General features: G+C 41.9%; 1 pseudogene; it reads right to left on the reverse strand.

The window, feature by feature from the left end:
* Nucleotides 1-3,756: 3,756 nt before the first annotated feature.
* LOC123825774 lies at nt 3,757-5,269 on the reverse strand (annotated as a pseudogene).
* Nucleotides 5,270-9,101: the final 3,832 nt, after the last annotated feature.

The raw sequence follows: 9,101 nt of genomic DNA on the forward strand, positions 1-9,101 counted from the left end.
TCTCTAGCACTAATCTGCCTGCCTCCTCCATTAAACTGGATGCCTGCATTATACTCCTACCACCTGAGCCAACCTTTATAAAGGAGTTTCTGGAATCATATTTCAACCAATAGATCTGAGACTTTCCTATCCAATTGGAGCTGTGCAACTAATCCTCATTTACATCTTCACTGACCAATCACTGGCTCCATTCTGACCAATCAGGAGACTGCTCTTTGGATCAATCTAACTATGAGGCTTTGCAGTCCTTGTTTGCATAAGAACAGGCCAATCAGGGACCAGAGGCAGGAATTTTTCTCTGTGTTAAGAGGACTTCACTTTTGTCTTGGTGGAGTGCGGTTTCAGTCTCCCTCAAAGGCTGTGTTTTTCTGGCCAGAAGTCCAACGTTGACAGCGCTGTCTCACCAGAGTTTTAATACCAGAGCTATAACACCAGAGCTGCCTGGGTCTGGCTGCACAGCTGTGACTCTCACAGCTGTGATGTTTCATAATTGAACTATGTCACAGCTGAGTTGTTCTTTATAAGAGACGGTCCACATCCAGGCTGTTCCCCAGCTACTCTGTTTTACCATTGAGCTGTTTGCAGTGAAGAAAGTCTCTCTACCCTCATCATACTCCAAGTTGGGAACTCCTGTTGGCTTTGAATTGGCCATGATGGTCTTCAGGTGACAGTTGTGATGTTAATAGAAAAAATAGTACGATCTTTAGCTGTTTGTTAAGACACTTTAGCCCCGGCTGGCGTAGCTCTGTGGATTGAGTGGTGGCTGGGAACCAAAGTGTCCCAGGTTCGATTCCCAGCCAGGGTACATTCCTGGGTTGCAGGCCAGAACCCCCAGCAACCACACATTGATGTTTCTCTCTCTATCTCCCTCCCTTCCCTCTCTAAAAATAAATAAATTTTTAAAAAAAGACATTTTAAAAATTTTATTTGAAATAATATAGTGTGCAAAATTTAGGGACAATATCATAAAGTGTAATGAACTGAAATCAATGTAACTCTGTGATTCCTAACCAGAAACACCACTTGGTAAGTAAATGAAAGCCATGAATGTAACTCAGAACAAAAGCAGCTGTATTATTAATGTATTTTCTCTAATTTTAGGCAGTTGGAGGAAAAGTAAAGTGCAAGTATTGTACTGCAATAAGTGCAAAGTCTGCCCCACCATAAAAATATGATGACAAAATAAGATAACTTAAGATATGTGCTGAGGTGACAGAGAACGTAAAGTTGTAAAATACAAAGGTATCAACTGTTAATAGCACCAATACAGTCACTGTATCCCAATGCTATTAACTTGACCTTGGCCTGTGCTAGTTCTCCATTGGAAATAATGGGTGGGTGCTGTCACCTGGTGCATAAACTCAGCATGCTCAGGTAACTACACCAGGTGGCTCTTATGCTGGGATGCTGACACCAACCACCTGCCAGATGTTCTGATAGCCTCTTGGTACTGGCCAGACTAGGAGCTCCTGTGTTTGGCACAGAGCTGAGCCATGTGGTCAACTCTAAGAAAGGTCAACTCCCAGCTTCTGTCTCATTCCATTATATGTATGATACAGATTAATAAGCAGTAAGTAGACAATGCATAAAGAGCAGTTACATATTTTTTAATTCCCCTTTTGTACAATTTAAAATAAAACATGGTCCAGCCAAGGTGGAGGTGTAGGTAGAATCCCTTCACTTCCTCGCACAACCAACAGGAGGGTAACAACCAATCTAAAATCAATAAACAACCAAAAGCGCCAGAAAATAAAACTGCATGGAACTCTGACAACCAAGGAATTAAAGAAAAAAATCAACCAGAACAACCAGACGGGTAAGGCAACAGACCAAGCTGACTGACTCAGAAAAATTGCGGCAACACAGTGGACTGTGGGGGGTGGGGCTGGCTGCTGAGCTCACCAGGCTGCAAGGGAGGGGCTGACTTAAAGGGAAAAATGAGCCTCTGAGCTGATTGGGCCTGGCTGGGGTTGCCACAATGGGAGTCTCTCCCAGTCTCACAGAGAGAGTTTATTGAAAAGTGCGCTACAGAGGGCCAAGTGAGCTGCACTGTTCTCTCTCTGGCTGCTCCCCCACAGGCAGTGCGGTAGTGCAGCAAAGAGGGTTGCCCTGCCTGGGTGAATACCTAAGGCCCCTCCCTCTTACAACTAGCAGCTGCACCAAGACAAAGAAATATGGCCCAAATGAAAGAACAGAGCAAAACCTCAGAACTAAGCATAGAGGAGATTGCCAACCTGCCTAATGGAGAATTTAAAGCTCTGGTAATCAAAATGCTCACAGAACTGATTGAGCTTGGTCAAAAAATGAAAGATACCCAAAATGAAATAAAGCAAAATATTCAGAGAACCAACAGTGACAGAAACCAGGACTCAAAGCAACAATTTGGACCAGAAGGAAGAAATAAACATCCAACTGGATCAGAATGAAGAAACAAGAATAAAAAAAAATGTAGAGAGGCTGAGGAATGTCTGAGACAACCTGAAATGTTCCAATATCTGAATTATAGGGGTGCTGGAAGGAGAAGAACAACAGCAAGAAATTGAAAACTTATTTAAACAAATAATGAAGGAAAATTTCCCCAATCTGGTGAAGGAAATAGACTTCCAGGAAGTCCAGGAAGCCCAGAGAGTCCCAAAGAAGTTGGACCCAAAGAGGAACACACCAAGGCACATCATCACGTTACCCAAAATTAAAGACAAAGAGAAAATCCTACAAGAAGCAAGGGGAAGGAGAGAGTTACCTACAAAGGGGTGCCCATTAGGATATCAGCTGATGTCTCAAAAGAAATCTTGTAGACAACAAGGAGCTGGAAAGAAGTATTTGAAGTCATGAAAGGCAAGAAACTGCATCCAAGATTGCTCTATCCAGCAAAGCTTTCATTTAGAGTGGAAGGGCAGATAAAGTGCTTCCCAGATAAGGTCAAGTTAAAGGAGTTCATCATCACCAAGCCATTATTATATGAAATGTTAAAGGGACTTATCTAAGAAAAAGAAAATCAAAAATATGAACAGTAAAATGACAACAAACTCACAATTATCAACAAATGAACCTAGAAGAAAAGAAAATTAATGAAAAGAAAAACTAAGCAAACAACCAGAACAGGAACAGAATCGGAGAAATGGATATCACATAGAGGGACTTCAGTGGGGAGGGAGAAGGGAGGAATGGGGGGAAAATACAGGGAAGAAGAAGCATAATTGGTAGGCATAAAATAGGGAGAGATAAACATGGTATAGGAAACAGATGACTCAAAGAACTTATGTGTGCAACCCATGGACATGAACTAGGTGGGGGAGAATGCCAGAGGTTTGGGGGGGCAGGGTGGAAGGGGGATAAAGGGGGAAAACCTGGGAAAACTGTAATAGCATAATCAATAAAAATTACTTTAAAAATAGAAAATTTAAAAAATAATAAATAAAACATGTATACACTTCCCCTCTCTTTCTACTGTACTTTAGCACCACAGGATATCAATTTTCAAACCTATGTTACTTTACATACATATGTGAACTTTGGGAGAAAAATAAGGCAATTTGGTTTACCATCTTGATAGTTTTAGTTAAGTTCTAATGGAGAAAGCAAGTCCTCATTCTTATTATTAAATCATTTCAACACTCAATGCTACGAATCCTGTGGTCACACAAATTCAGTACAAATGGTGAGACCATGGTCTTAAGTCATTTCATCAACAGTCTATGTTCATGCAAATGCAAACTTAATGTGAGCATCCTGGTTTACTGTTGTTGTGAGCCTGAATCAATTTCTTTTCCAACAGTCAGGATTTAAACAGTCAGGTTTTTGTTCTTCAGCCAAAGACTTTGCTTCTAATGTATACATACTTCTCTCTTCATTCTTCATTTTCTTCCACCTGTCACCAAGGATTACACTTATGGCTCTATTGTCTTTCCCCAGATACATCTGAGTATATTCAGCTCTGTATTTTTTGGCAAAAAGTTTGAAGGCATTCATTGGTCTTTCAGACTTGGTAGGAGAAGTGGCATGCATAGTCCTGAGCTATGGTTTTTGACAGCTTTAGCATACAAAGGGTTGGAAGAGAGCTGTGATGATCCAGGTGAGCCATAGTTTTTACTGGATCCAGATCTTGCTAAGTCTTGACCTCCAGGTCCTCCACATGGCAGAGATGCATGATGCTGATGAGCCACTCTACCTAGCATATAGACTGCAGATGAATTCATAGATATAAAGTCATAGTTTTAAATGTATCAGAAACACCTGAATCATCAAAATTAATGGCATTGGAGTGTCCAGGAGGTAGACATACATCACCAATAGGAATTTTACAACACAGAATGCCATGCTGTACCACAATCAAGCTTGGATAAAATGATGACCAACCTTTATTTTTAACACAGGATGAATGGTCCAGTTTACACATTACAGCTAATAAAACATCTTCTTCTACTGTATTAGGATCAAAAGTCAACTTCAGCATAGACTCACCAAATGATACACTTTCTTTATGTCATAGCCACTTTAAAGCATCAGAACCATAGCCTTATGAGTCCCCATTTGGAGATCTTTCTCATTATCACAGCCTTCAGGTCTGTCGAAATACTCAACATCCTACCATTCTTTATTGCTTCCCTTATGAATGCATAATCATATGCCTTTCAAAAAATAGTGCCAAGCAGCTGAAGGCCAGAAATTACACCATCCCAAATCATTATCATATAGGAGGGAGGACATGGAGAAAGTGTCGGGTTCTGACTCACTATTTGCCCTTTCTTGTCTAATTGGTGTTTCCTCCTTCTAGTGCTGAGGGAAAATGGACTCACTCTTAGAAGAAGGGGGCACTAGCGGAGGGCATGCATAGGAATGTTAACTTTTGCTAGTAGTTGTGATGTCTACAGGAGATAATGTGTTGTAAAATGAGCACTGCGTAAGTAGACTTTGTGGATTGGTGGTGATACTTGCTGATTCTGCTAGCCAATCCACCTCATTTTTATGCTTTTTCTAGTATGTTTGAGGTATTTTGGTTCCAAGATGGCCTTGGGTATTTTTGATGGGAAACATCTGAACTCAGCTGGTATATGGCAGATTGGATAGTATCACTTTAAACAGCCTGCAGTTCAGAAAGATCATCAAGCTCCATGTGCTCATCACAGGAGTTATAGCCAGGTGAAGATGGGAAATTTTTACTACATTGCAGCAACTCCAATGAGTCATTCATTCCTGAAGCTCTCTTGTCCATTACCAGTAGGAATTTCTGAACTGCATTAAGAATCAGATTTGTCTTCACTTCCCACATTATGTTATGGTCCTCTGACAAAGTTGTCCCAGTTATCAAGTCCCTATCTTCAGGCCTTACTATGAGCACATTCCAAGTCATTAATATGTGAACTTTTCTATGATGTAATACAAGGAGCCACCAACTGGTTCTGTCAATTAACTTCCATTAGTGGAAAGTAGGACAGCACAGTTTGTACAGGGTCCGGCAGAAGTAATGCCTGCCTGAGTGTGGTTTGTAGAGTAATAATATGGGTGCAATAATTTATAGTTTTATTTTAAACAATTAACTGAAAATGTCATATAGCATGCCTGAGTGTGATATTATTATGTTACAGAATTACAATTTTGTAATAAAAGATTTTGTAATTAAAAAGGAGGGTTATTTGTGCCAGACCCTATATTTCAGTCATCCTTCCCTCTTTCTCAGTCTAAACACTACTATTTTTGCAAGGTTCATCTAAGTTCTACATTCTCCAAGCAGCCTTAGTGTTCCAATGACAGTAGACTGTTGAACAACTCAGGTTTGAACTGGGTGGGTTTACTTATACACAGATGTTTTTTCAATAAATATAGTATTGGCTCTCTATATTTTCAGTTTTAGCATCTGGGATTCCAACCAGCCAGGGATGGAAAATACTGTTCAGGAATCTACAGATGAGAAGATCTGACCTTATGAATTGTTCTATACCACTTTATATAAGGAACTTAAAGATCCTGGGATTTCAGTATCCCCAGGAGTCCTGGAACCAATCCTCATTGGATACTAAGGGATGCGGGACTTTCATTAAATTTTGGGAGAGTCAGTATTTATATGTGGATTTTCTTTTTTAACTGAATTCATTGGAATGAAATTGGTTCACAATACCATACAAGTTTCAAGTGTACAACTCAATAAAATATCATCTTCACTCTGCATTGTGCACCCACCCCTCCCTCCAGGGATAGCCTCTTTCTGTCCCCATTTTCCCTCCTATTAGCCACATTCACCTAGTCCACCCCTCTTTCCCTGTGGCTATCACCACACTGTTTTCTGGTCTATGTGTTATATATATACGATTTTTGGTTAATCCCTTCACCTCCCTTTAACCAGTCTCCCTTTCCCTTCTCTTTCTCCTTCCCCTCCCCCTTCCCCTTCCCCTCTGACAGCTATTAGTCTGTTCCATGTATCCAGGTCTCTGTTTCTATTTTGTCAGTTTAATTTGTTCATTAGATTCCACATATATGTAAGTGAGATCATGTTGTAGTTGTCTTTCTCTGACTGTCTTATTTCACTTAGCATAATAATCTCCAGAGCTATCCATGCTGTTGCAAATGGTAAGAGTGTCTTCTTTTTATAGCTGCATAGTATTACATTGTGTAAGTGTACCACAGCTTTTTTATCCACTCATCTATTGATGGGCACTTGGGGTGTTTCCAGATCTTAGCTATTGTAAATAACACTGCAATGAACATAGGGGTTCATATATTCTTTCAAATTAGTGTTTCAGCTTTCTGAGGATGTATTCCCAGTAATGGGATTGCTGGGTCAAAAGACATTTTCATTTTTAATGTTTTGAGGAAACTCCATACTGTTGTTTTCCACAGTGGCTGAACCAGTCTGCATTTGCACAAACAATGTATGAGGGTTCCCTTTTCTCCACATCCTCACCAGCACTTGTTATTTGTTGATTTATTGATGATAGCCATTCTGACAGGGGTGAGGTCATATCTCATTGTGGTTTTAATTTGCATCTCTCTGATGATTAGTAATGCTGAACATTTTTTCATTTGTCTTTTAGCCATCTGTATGTTCTCTTTGGAGAAGCATTTATTCAGGTCCTTTGCCCATTTTTTTAAATTGGGTTGTTTGGTTTTTTTGGTGTTGAGATGCATAAGTTCTTCATATATTTTGGAAATTAACCCTTTATCAAATCTATCATTGGCAAATATGTCCTCCCAATACAGTGGGTTCCCTTTTCATTTTATTGATAGTTCCTTTGCTGGCAAAAGCCTTTTAGTTTGATGTAGTCCTATTTGTTTATTTTTATTTGTTTATTTATTTCCCTTGCCTGAAAAGATGTATTGGCAAAAATATTGCTATGAGAGATATCTGAGATTTTACTACCTATGCTTTCTTTTAGCACTTTTATAGTTTCACAACTCACATTGAAGTCTTTATTCATTTTGAGGTTTTTTGTGTGTGTATGGTATAAGTTGTTGGGTGAAGCTCAGGTGTGGTCTGAAGCCCACCACTGGTTGTGTTGGTTCATGTCTTTTGGGCAGTGTTCAGGTACAGTTTGATATTAGACAGTGTGTATAATGGGCCTTGGGCTACCTGTCTGGAGCTACCATACCATACACTGTGGCTACACTTACTAGATGTAGGCGTGTGTGGAAGGGGCCACTCTGTATATAAGAGTTGGCTTCCTCCAGCATAGTGATGGGAGCAGATCTGTAAAAGGACAGAGGCTCCCTGAGGTCTGTCTCAGCCTGTCAGCTACTCCACCTCCCAAAGAAGTTGCCTGGTCTTTCTCCAGAGCTTTCTGAAGAAAGACTGTAGAGTGGGCTAAGGCTGGCAGCAACCTACAGGCCCTGCACAGTTTTCGAGCTAGGTAGGATGGGGCAATGGAAGTCAGGAGGATGGTGCTAGTTGGTCCCCTACTTGGGGGTCAGACAGTCAGGTACACAGTGAGAAGGAAGTGGTCCTTACTCCAGAGCCAAATCACTCCTTCTCAGGCAGTCTCCTACTCTAGTTCTCCCAGGAGGGGCAGGCAGCAGATTCGACCAGTGGTCCCCTCTTGGGGAGCAGTCCTGGGCTGAGGAGGATAGATCCAGAGACTCCATTGGAATTGGCACAGGCCCAGCCTGCAGGAGGGGACTAAGCACTTCATCCAGGAACCAGATGATAGTCTCCAATAGGCTCACCATCTGAATGTCCCAGCTCTTAGCATTTTTCCCCACCTGCCCTGGGAACTGAGGTGCAGGGATGGTGAGGGGGAGTCTTGGAGACTTGGAAGGGTAGATCCAGTTTTGTGTTGGGGATGGTACCTGCAAGCCCATAGGAGGACGGTGGACACTTCTTCCTGAGCTAGGTCGGGCTGGGCTCACGGGGGAGATAGGGGTAGCCCCACTCCCAGAATATAGCCGCACAACCCAGACCCTGCACATCTGGTTCCCAGACAAAAACTTCCTGGAAGGAGAGATTTCAAAAATCTTAGCTCTGTGTGGCACTGTGATCGACCTGCTCCACTGAACTCAGCAGAACTGGGCCAGTCAAGTTATTCAACAGAACGGGCTTGGCTGGGGGTGGGAGGGTGCTCAGGAAGGGGAACCAACAGTGCACTCTAGATATGGAAGACTGGTCTCCTTTCCAAAGCCACACAATTTAGTCACTGAATCTCTACAAAGGGCCTCCTCAGGAAAAGAGGGCCCCAAAAGTCATTGCTGGATGCAGCCAGAAGACCTTCCCTCAGAACCGAGCATGGCAGAGGGCCTGGCCAACAGTCCATACAGAGCAATGCACACCCTGGACTGGTGCTGTAACAATAGGAGTTCTTGTCCCTGGGAAGCTGATGTCTAGATCTCTGGGACACGCCTTTCTTTCCCAGGTGGACTGAATTCCCACTGATTTTAACTACCAGATGCCATGCAGGCTGCTCTTCCTGTCTCAGTTTCTCTGAATTGGGGATTTCTTCATACTGTTGAGACCTGACACTCTTGGTGGTAGGGCATTTGTAGCTGCAATATCCCTTTGGCTTCTCAGCCTCTGAACCTGAGGTAACAGCTAGCCCTTTCTGCATCTCTTCCCTTCTTACCAGTCAGTCATTATGTGGCCTCTTCTATAAATCCATGGTTATAATATTTCAGTTCAA

This window comes from Phyllostomus hastatus, unplaced genomic scaffold (genome assembly GCF_019186645.2).
Source record: "Phyllostomus hastatus isolate PE091 unplaced genomic scaffold, TTU_PhHast_1.1 phas_contig_65, whole genome shotgun sequence".
NCBI lineage: Eukaryota > Metazoa > Chordata > Mammalia > Chiroptera > Phyllostomidae > Phyllostomus > Phyllostomus hastatus.